Genomic DNA, 9,374 nt, shown 5'->3' on the forward strand with positions numbered 1-9,374 from the left:
GCTCCTTTCTCTGTGATAACTCCAGCTGTGTCAAGTTGACACAAAGCTAGCCAGTACAGTATTCTAAGAACTGCTCAGGTTCAGGTGAGGGGAAGCCAGCTCTACACAGACATCAAAGCTAGAGGGTATGAAGCTGCATAGCCTCTTACCATCCTACAGAAATGCAGTGTTGTCCTGTTGTTCCAACTCAGCCAAGTCCCTTTTAAGAGGGCCACTGGCAGCACAGGAGACCACACATACATTATGTGCTCCAGGAAGACAATGGGACAGCCCCTTGCCCAGCCAAGATGTCACATTTCTATGATCATGAGTTGAGCAAAGGAACTAAGCACACAATTTTACCTTTATCCCTATTCAATTGGAATCATAAAGAAATACAAAAATGTCACTTTAAATATCCAAAAAGGAAAACTAATTCATGGTATATGTAAAACTCACAGGAAAATACCTGAGCACAGAACAGTAAGAAGTCTTATGTAAGAAATGTGGTTATCTGTTTTTACATTGCATAGGAAAGATCTGGAAGAGTAAATCTGCAAATTATCAGCAATTTTGGGCAAGGTCCTAAAAAGCTTTTCTGGTTTATATCACATTAGGAGCTTGTGTTGCATGCATAGCTTGTATACATATTACCTGAAGCCACTACAAATGTGGTATAACACAACAATTAGTGGGTACCCTGAAGTCAGGCAGTTGTCATTAGATTCTTGGGAGATGGACAGGAATGAGGGTATGTGTTTAGAGTGGAGGGATAGAAAGATCAATGAGGTAACCCCTGGGCTGCCTCTCTAAGGCACACACAGTGTAGCCTGGAAGGCCTATGGATAGTTTCAAGGCTTGCCTCACCTAGAAAACACTTGCAGTTTGCTCTGCTAGGGAAAGAGTGGAGAAATCCAGACTACAGAGGAAAATGGGCCCATCAGGAAGTCTGCAGCCCTGGACTCTGGGCAGTACAACAGGAGAGGTCAAAGATGCCAGGCAAGGTTGGACTACGCTGGCTTCAGAGAGGGCCAGATCAGTGCAGGCTGCCTTCTTTACCTTGGCTCCACCTCACCTTTCCCCATCAGAGGCAGGCTATCTGATCCTGATGAGTGTATTCTGAGATCCTACATGGACTGTGTTTCTCAGCTTTTGGGCACTTCCAAAGTTGGTCCATCTAGTGAGGACAACCAATCTTCAAGCAGAGGATGAAATCTTGCTTCCTAATCTCTTTCTCCACAGAAACAGCCAGGTTAGTCTGTCCCAGGTGCCTAGTCAAACATTATCTCTCCTACCCTCCTTCTAGCTCCTCTGGATTGATGGAGTAATACTTGGACCATGGCAATGGCATGTGCTCCATTAGGTGTAAGGTTCTGATGGGGCTGAGGAACACCAAGAAAACTCTTATTGCCTTCTTCTTCCTCTTCCCACCACACACTTCCCATGGCAGAAGGATGGATGGCTGGAGAAGGGTCAAGAATTCCCTGGCTCTCACTTCCCAAATGAGGCCCTCACCTAGAAGGCAAAGATAGGTCTGGGATGTGCTCCAGCTTCACATGGTGGAGTGCCTGTCTACACCACTAATACTAGCTGCTAGGTCAGCTAGCTGTCTGGAACTAGCTAGTTAACAAGTGACTCCCACAGGAAGCAGGCATAGAACCATGTGATTTCTCTCAGGCCTGAGTTCTTGTCCATCTTCCCATCCCAAACTTAGCCCCAAGGAAGATGGAAAAAAAAAACCCACACAAAAAAAGGAGCAGTGATCGTTGGAAGGCCATGTCATGCAGCTTGGAATGTTTATTTTGTAAACAAACCAATGGCAATAAATTATGCTGAACTTTAATAAGATGCACATCACATTAGGTCTGTATTTTTGCCAAGAAAAAAAAAAGGTAAAGGGAAGTAGAGAGAGAAAAATGCCTTGAAGTAAAGATCACAAAAGGGGCTTCCTGTTATGAGATACGGGTGCATTTCCTTGACCAAAACCAGACAGATCGAAATGCCAAATGAAAAATCATGAAAACTATAAACAGGTGACATACTTGAACTTGTTTCCTTTCCTGCCCAGACCTCGGGCAGCAGCCAGGGGCCACCCCTGCTCTTGTGGTTGGCTGTCACCAGAGGCTGCACTGAGGGGACATGCCATGCCTGTCAATGCTGAGCAAGGAGGGATCTTGGAGAGCCTGGAACCTGCTGCAGCTTCTTGTATCAGCCCCTTCTGTTTTCCTGAAGCCTGGATTACCAGACAAACACATCATGTGACTGAGTGTGCTGTACCAGAACTGGATGAACACCACTCATACATACTGCATGCAATTGGACAACTGTCCCATCATGGTCAGTGGTCATAAGCAATCTTCATCCCTGGTACCACTGCACAGTCCTATCCAGTGGGCACAGCGGAGGCTTGGGGTACATATCAAAAGGTGATTCCTCATCAAGACAGAAGTGATGTTGGTTCTCTGACCAACAACAGAAAGTAAATTTAAAAATAAAAATAAAAATAAAAAAAAACCTTAGATATTTGGAAACTCATATTAGAAAATTCAGCCACACTTTTATAAATCACCTATAGGCCCAAGAAAGAACCATAACCAAAAAACTGAAAGCTTTAGTCAGGTGATTAAAAGTAGGACATATTACTAGAGGAAGTTAAACCAGTTAGAGGAAAATTTACAGTTCTAAATGTATCTACCAGGAAAGAAGAAAGGCTGGTGATTAATGATATAGCTCTCAACAGTGTTATTCAGTGTATAACAGTGATGAGCACTGTTGAATAACCCAAAGAAATCAGAAGAAAGAAAACAAGGAGAAGACAATGGCATAGGAAGAAAATAAGGAGGAAAAATATCAGCGGCCAAAAGTTGATTGTTCACAAACATCAACAAATATTAGCAAAATGGGAGATCATGACAGAGTCTGGAAAACATAAAAGAATACAAAAGGAATGTTTCTTATTTTTATACAAATAAATAGATAAAAAAATAGGTTCATAAAAATACAATAGAACAAGGTGGAAAGCTGATATATATCCATACTTAAGTTAGAAATATAGGCCTAAACCTTATTTAAAGGCTCTGGCTCTGGAAACTGTTAGAATGGTGGCTAAATTCTATATGACATATGAAAAGACAAACACATAAACAAACAAAACCCCAGCAACACCCCCCAAGCCTTTCTTCACACTCAACAACAATTTGGAATAGTACACAACCTAAAAGACAAAAAGCACAGTTCTGTTAATAAAAAAGACAAACTGACGTTTTCAAAATTAAAGATCTCAGATATCATGAAAAAGGCAAGCTACAGAATACAATCTGAGTTTTGGAGTGGATATTCAATATCCACAGCAGCAGTACATGATCAAAATATGTAAATTAGTTGTATTTCTATATTCAAACAGCAAATAGCTAGAAATATTTTCAGTAATATCAAATAATACTTAGAAATAAACTTAATAAGTGATATTAAAACCTGTAGACCTTTACTGGGGAAAATTATATCCCCAAAGCTATAGAAGATATACCATGTTCATTGACTGGGGTACTCAGGCGTGAGGTCAGCTGCCTCAGGTGCCAGCCACAGTCCCAATACACTTAGATACTAAGGCAACATGTAAATCCCTATGGTGACAGGGGGCTTGGAAGAGCCAAAACAATGGGTGAAATAAACAGCTGAAAGACCGACTCTACTTCATTTAAAAATTACTCTAAAATAACAATGATCAAGACAGCATGTGCTTATAATTAAAACGGGCAGATCAACAGCACTGAACTGAGTCCAGAACTACATTCACACATTTACTTATATTTTCCACTGTATTTACCTATGTATGTAAATATGCATGTGAAGGTCAGAGAACAACTTGCTGAAGTCAGTTCTCTCCTTCTACAGCATGGGTCATGGGGACCAACCTCAGGTCCTCAGCCTTGGTAACAAGCATCCTCACATGCTTAGCCAACCTGCCAGCCCAAGTAATTCACTTTTTAAAACACAAATGTCAAGGCATTAATGGGAGAAAGGCAATTCTTTTCAAAACAATTATATAGACATATGAAAAAAACAATAAAGAACCCACCCTTCAAGCCTTTCTTGACACCAAAAAATTAATTTGGGATGGCATACAACCTACAACACAAAAAGCACATGCTATTAATAATAATAATAATAAAAAAGACAAACCGAAGCTTATCAAAATGAAAGATCTCAGATATCAAGAAAAAGGCAAGCTACAGACTGGAAGTAATAATCTCTGTAACTATTATCTGACAAAGGACACGTGTCCTAAACACAAAAGAAAGTCTTCACACTAACATTAAAGAACATGATATAAAAATGCACAAAAGAATGATAGAGTTATTCATAAAAGATCACTTACCAGCTAATTCACAATACTCTAAATACCAAGCAATATGAGCCTATACTGGTGCTGGACATGGGAGCTGGTCCTCCCCACTGGACATCGCCCCTTAGACAGGATAAAGATACAAATGTACACATCCATGTATACTAACTATATCCATACTGATGCCTGGCTGCAACTGAGTACTTGGTTCATATGATACAGAAACTAGCCATTCTCCACAGCCCCCTCAGACAGGATAGAAGCCTCCAAAGAGAGAAGATGTCAGGGTACTGCAGAGAGGCAGGTGAACAAACATCCCAAAGGTGATCAAAAGACAGGATCCATAGTCAAGGGTTTTATTTAGCTTATACGAGATAAGCCTCTTGCAAGTATAGATTTCTAGCTCTCTCACCTGAGAAGTGTAAGCTATAGGTCTTCTGCTCCAGCCCAACATACCAGCTGAGTACCATGTCCTGAGAGCTTCCTGGAGAGTCAATGTGGGGCCCATTCCTAGGGTGCAAGTGCACACTTGTTCACACACGACTCCTGATTCTTCCCCTCACCTGGCCCTACGCTAGGTCCCAGAGATGAGTGAACCCAAGCCCCCTGACCTGTTGATCACTGTCAGAGAAAGACAGGGCTCAGTCTTGCTCAGGCATCACTGGTTCACTGTGAATGTACACTTTCCTTCCTTCCAGTAGTGAGAAAGATAAGGATTCAAGAGACTCAGTCAAATTCCTGTTTGGCACCTCTACTCTGAGTGAAACATACCAGCTGTCACAGCTTGAATTTTGTCTTTGTAACATCTGCCAAAACCACTTACATCCTTAGAAATTCTTTTCTGGGAAATTTGTTTAAAAACCCGAATCACTCAAACAATAAAAATAAACAAAAAAGACCTGAGTCATAAATGTATGCTCTAATACACAAAATAGACATCCAACCTCGACTGGAAACAGGCACACTGGTTTATGACATGAAGGAAGGTGTGTTTGTGCTATTGTGACTGCAGTGGCGTAAGGCAGAGGGAAATGGGCTATATTCGTTTTTGCTGCTGTGATAAAACACTAACCAAAACCAACTTGGGGAAGGAAAAGTTTATTTCATTTTTAACTCTTAGGTTACAGTCCAGCACTGAGGATGGTCAGGACAGAAATACAAGTGAGGAGCTTGCAGCAGAAACCACCGAGTTGTGCTATTTACTGGCGTGTACTCTCGCCTCATGCTCAGCTATCTTCCTTATACAGCCCAGGTCCATCTGCTCAGGAAGGGCACACCCACAGTGGACTGGGCACTCCTACATTAATCAGCAATCAAGAAAACATCCCACACACATGTCCACAGGCTAATTTGAAGGAGGAAATCCTCAACTGAGGTTCTCCCTTCCCAGATGACTTAGTTAAGCTGAAAATAAAAACCAAGCAGGATACAGGCAGGTCTGTCCTTACTCAGGTACACACAGGCAGGTCTGTCCTTACTCAGGTACACCTTCCAAGACAAAGTCTTTGTGGGGGAACTCAAGGGACAAGATACTGTGCCAATAAAAATGCAGGAGTGGGAAACAGAGGCATGCCTGACTGCGCACAGGTATACATATGGAATTGCGCTAGGGTGGAAAACACTTTGCGATACATTTGGACTTTTTCCTATCATGAGAATGTATTGTCTATTTTCTTTAAAGCAGGAATACAGCTCACTAGTGGAGTGCCTGCACAGTGCTTGGGAGGCCCCAAGCTTTATTTCCAGCACTGAGAAGCAGTCCCATAGACTAATCTTCTTAGCCTAACCCCAGAAGAGCAGTCCCCTTACAACAATCTTTCCTCTGGTCTCAGTCAGCCTGGCTTTCCCCATTAGAGCTCACACGCACGCGCACGTGCACAGGTCTGCAGGTGGCCCTCTCTTCTTGGTGTGCGCGGCCCTGCGCGGCCCTTCTTGGAGACAGAGGGGTGTACAAGCCTCCACTCCCGAGTTGCTTCGCCAAGGTCTTTCCTGTGTGCAACTCCCCGGCCTACATGTTTTAAGGTCATCTTTTACATACCAACTTGACTCGGGGGGGGGGGGTCTACTTTTCTAAGTGACTGTCTGAATAGCATCACTTCTGCTCCCACAGCACAGTGGCTTATGGTATTGTGGGTGACATCATCAAACCACGTCTATCAACTTAATAGAGAGTATGGGGAGGTCTAAGCCAGCTACAGGCAAGGGTGAAGTGATAGGAGCCAGGCTCCTTTATTAGAAGAAATTATTGACAAGGAGGAGGGAAGACCAGAGGGAGCCCCCATGGGTTTTGATTGGAGTCAGTGACTCTTGCCAAGCTGCAATATAGGTCATGTGGGTGGACATATCTTCATCTGTAATTACATACATGTATGTAAGGGTTACTATACCAGAGTGTAATTTTTGATTTCTAACAAGGCTCAGAAGTAATGATGACCCAGTGTCAATGACAGTACCAGTGTCTAGACCCTGGTTTATATGATCATTTACCAGCTAAAAGAACCAGAGGTTTCTGGGAAAAAAAGCAGATTCCAGGACTAGGGCATGAAATTATAGGATGAGCAGAGAGTACTCAAAGTCAGGAAGTACACAAAATGTCAAAGGAACACAGGAGCCAGACTGAGAGAGCACCCAGTGGTCAAGGATTAAGCCATTCGAGTAGCAAAATAATGTAGCATTGGATTATAACATTAAGTATAAAGTCCAAATCCACAGTCTACACTGATCAAGATGCCTGACTAAATTACCAGATGGGGAGAAAAGCACACTTCCCATGGGAAAGGTTCCAAATACTGCATAACAAGACACTCTCTCCTTAAGGAGGCCCTTAAGGAGGCGTGGCTTCCTCTTCCTACTGCACCAAGCTCTGCCCATGAGGAGGGCGGATCATGGAGGTGCACACTGAACAGTGGACTCAAATATTCATAACAGTCACAAAGGGAAGGATGAAAAATGCCTGGAGCATGTTCATCTAAGAAAGGCTAAGATCCCAGGTAACTAAGAACAGACTATGTTCCAGAGAGAGAGAGAGAAGAACATGGGAACTTATGGAAAGGGGCAAGGTAGCAGAAGAGGCTGGACAAACCTCAGTCTTCACAGGACCTGTTGGAGATTGGAGCCAAAATCACACTTCAAGAAAAGAAAGGCAGCCCTGAGTTGCCAACAGGCATTCTAGCCAGAGGATGAACCTGATTCCTCCTGTGCTGCAGGACACTGATGGAGAACAAAAATCCATCTGATTATTTTCTATATCTTGGGGGTGTTGTAGCCAGGTGCTACCTTGAAAGGAGGGCCAAGCTACTCTGGAACCTGCAGACAAGGAACAAATGCAACTTAGGCAGACTGTGGACACATGCTATGGTATCTGCCTAGGAGACAGCCTTGGCAAAAAGATGAGGGCTAGGGAGTGGAGAGCTGGGTTCAGAGAAGCTTAAGTAGAAGGGCTCATGCTGTGGTCTGTGGTCTTGCCCTCCCTCTATGGCAAAGGAATATCTCTAAGGATTCCTGATGAGGCCCTGAGCCCATGGTCAGTAGAATGCTAGCCCAGGAGCCCATTCCCTGAACATGTGGTCTACTGACTGCTTGAATTGAGATCTCTGGGCCCAGAGTGAGCAGAGAGGCCTGACTGCTGCAGCTGACTTCCTCCTTGCAGGTTGGCTCACTGCTGGGCAGGTCTGAAAGCGCTGGGTCAGCAGACAGAGCACTAGCGTTCTCTAGTTCTCCCCTCTAGTGTTCTCTAGGTTCTCCCACTCTCCAGTGCACTTCAAGACTCTCCTGGGCTTGAATATTTGTTTGTCATGAATGTACTAACTGGGGAGTCTCAGGAAATGTGGATCCTGCCTAGATCACAGGCTGCAAAGCTGATTAGGCCAACAGTGGCTCCTAGAAGCTCAAAAGTAATACAGGAAGGGCTGTGGAAGAAGGGCAGGAGACAACAGCCACAACTACCACCCTACACCAGCAGATTCCAATCTGAAAGGACCAGAAAAAAAAAAAAAAAGCCTTTCAACTCATTATCATTTTAAAAATCATTTTCATTGTGTTTATTATTAATTGTTTTCACTTTTCTATTTTAAGGATCTTTTCTGTTTTTAGTTTTTAAGTCACTCTTTCTACTTTTCTAATTTCATTAAGGTACTTTTCCTTAGTGTGTAATTAGATTCATCTCTCACTCTTTTCTAATCCCTCATTCCTCCCTTTTTTCTATTTTCCTTGCCTTTTCTTTCCCTTTTCCCTTTCACTGTCCACTCTAACTCATTCATTTAGTGCCGTGTTTGCTATGACTGACTTAACTTCAGTTCACAATGGTGTTGCTAGCCTCTTTTCTATGGCTGTGCCCGCGGACTTAACTGACTTCAACTGTATTTCTATATTTGGTTTGTCTTGGTGAGTTGAAGTTTATTTTCTCTTCCCTGGTGTTAGGATTGAGCCCTCAAGAGAAGACTGATAACTAAGAAGATCCCCAGATGAAACCAGAAATGATGCCCATTCCAACAGATGTGTACCACAATACAGACAGCACATAACAAAGCAACAATGAAAGACAATGACTCCACAATCTACAACTCCCTAGAAACTAAGACAGCAAAATGCCTGAGATGCCAGACAAAGAACTAAATATTTTGGTTTTTAAAATAACCAGTCACCTCAAAGAATATTCAAATAGACAAATGAAGTCAATTCAAGTTAATTCAAGACCTGGACAAAAAATTCCAACTTGAATAAGAAAGGGCTAGAGAGAAGTCTCAGCGTTTAAGAGTACTTCCTGGCTCTTGCAGAGGACCTGCAGGGCTCCCAGCACCCACATGGCAGCTCGCACACATCCGCAACTTCAATGCCAATGGATCTAACACTGTCCTCTGGCCTCCTTGAGCTCTTGCACGCATGCGCTGCTGAGGCATGTACACACAGGCATGTACACGTAAAAACTAACAAACCTTAAAAAATAACTTTAACTTCCTTAGTTAGAGTCACACCTAGGTATTTTATATTATTTGTGACTATTGTGAAGGGTGTTGTTTCCCTAATTTCTTTCTCATCCCGTCTGTCCTTC

The 9,374-nt window shown here is 42.9% G+C and overlaps 1 protein-coding gene across 2 annotated transcripts in view; it reads right to left on the reverse strand.

Moving 5' to 3' along the window:
- Eefsec (eukaryotic elongation factor, selenocysteine-tRNA specific) overlaps nucleotides 1-9,374 on the reverse strand; it is a 199,766-nt gene that overhangs the window by 72,976 nt on the left and 117,416 nt on the right. The window lies entirely within an intron of this gene.

Source organism: Mus pahari, chromosome 2 (genome assembly GCF_900095145.1).
Source record: "Mus pahari chromosome 2, PAHARI_EIJ_v1.1, whole genome shotgun sequence".
NCBI lineage: Eukaryota > Metazoa > Chordata > Mammalia > Rodentia > Muridae > Mus > Mus pahari.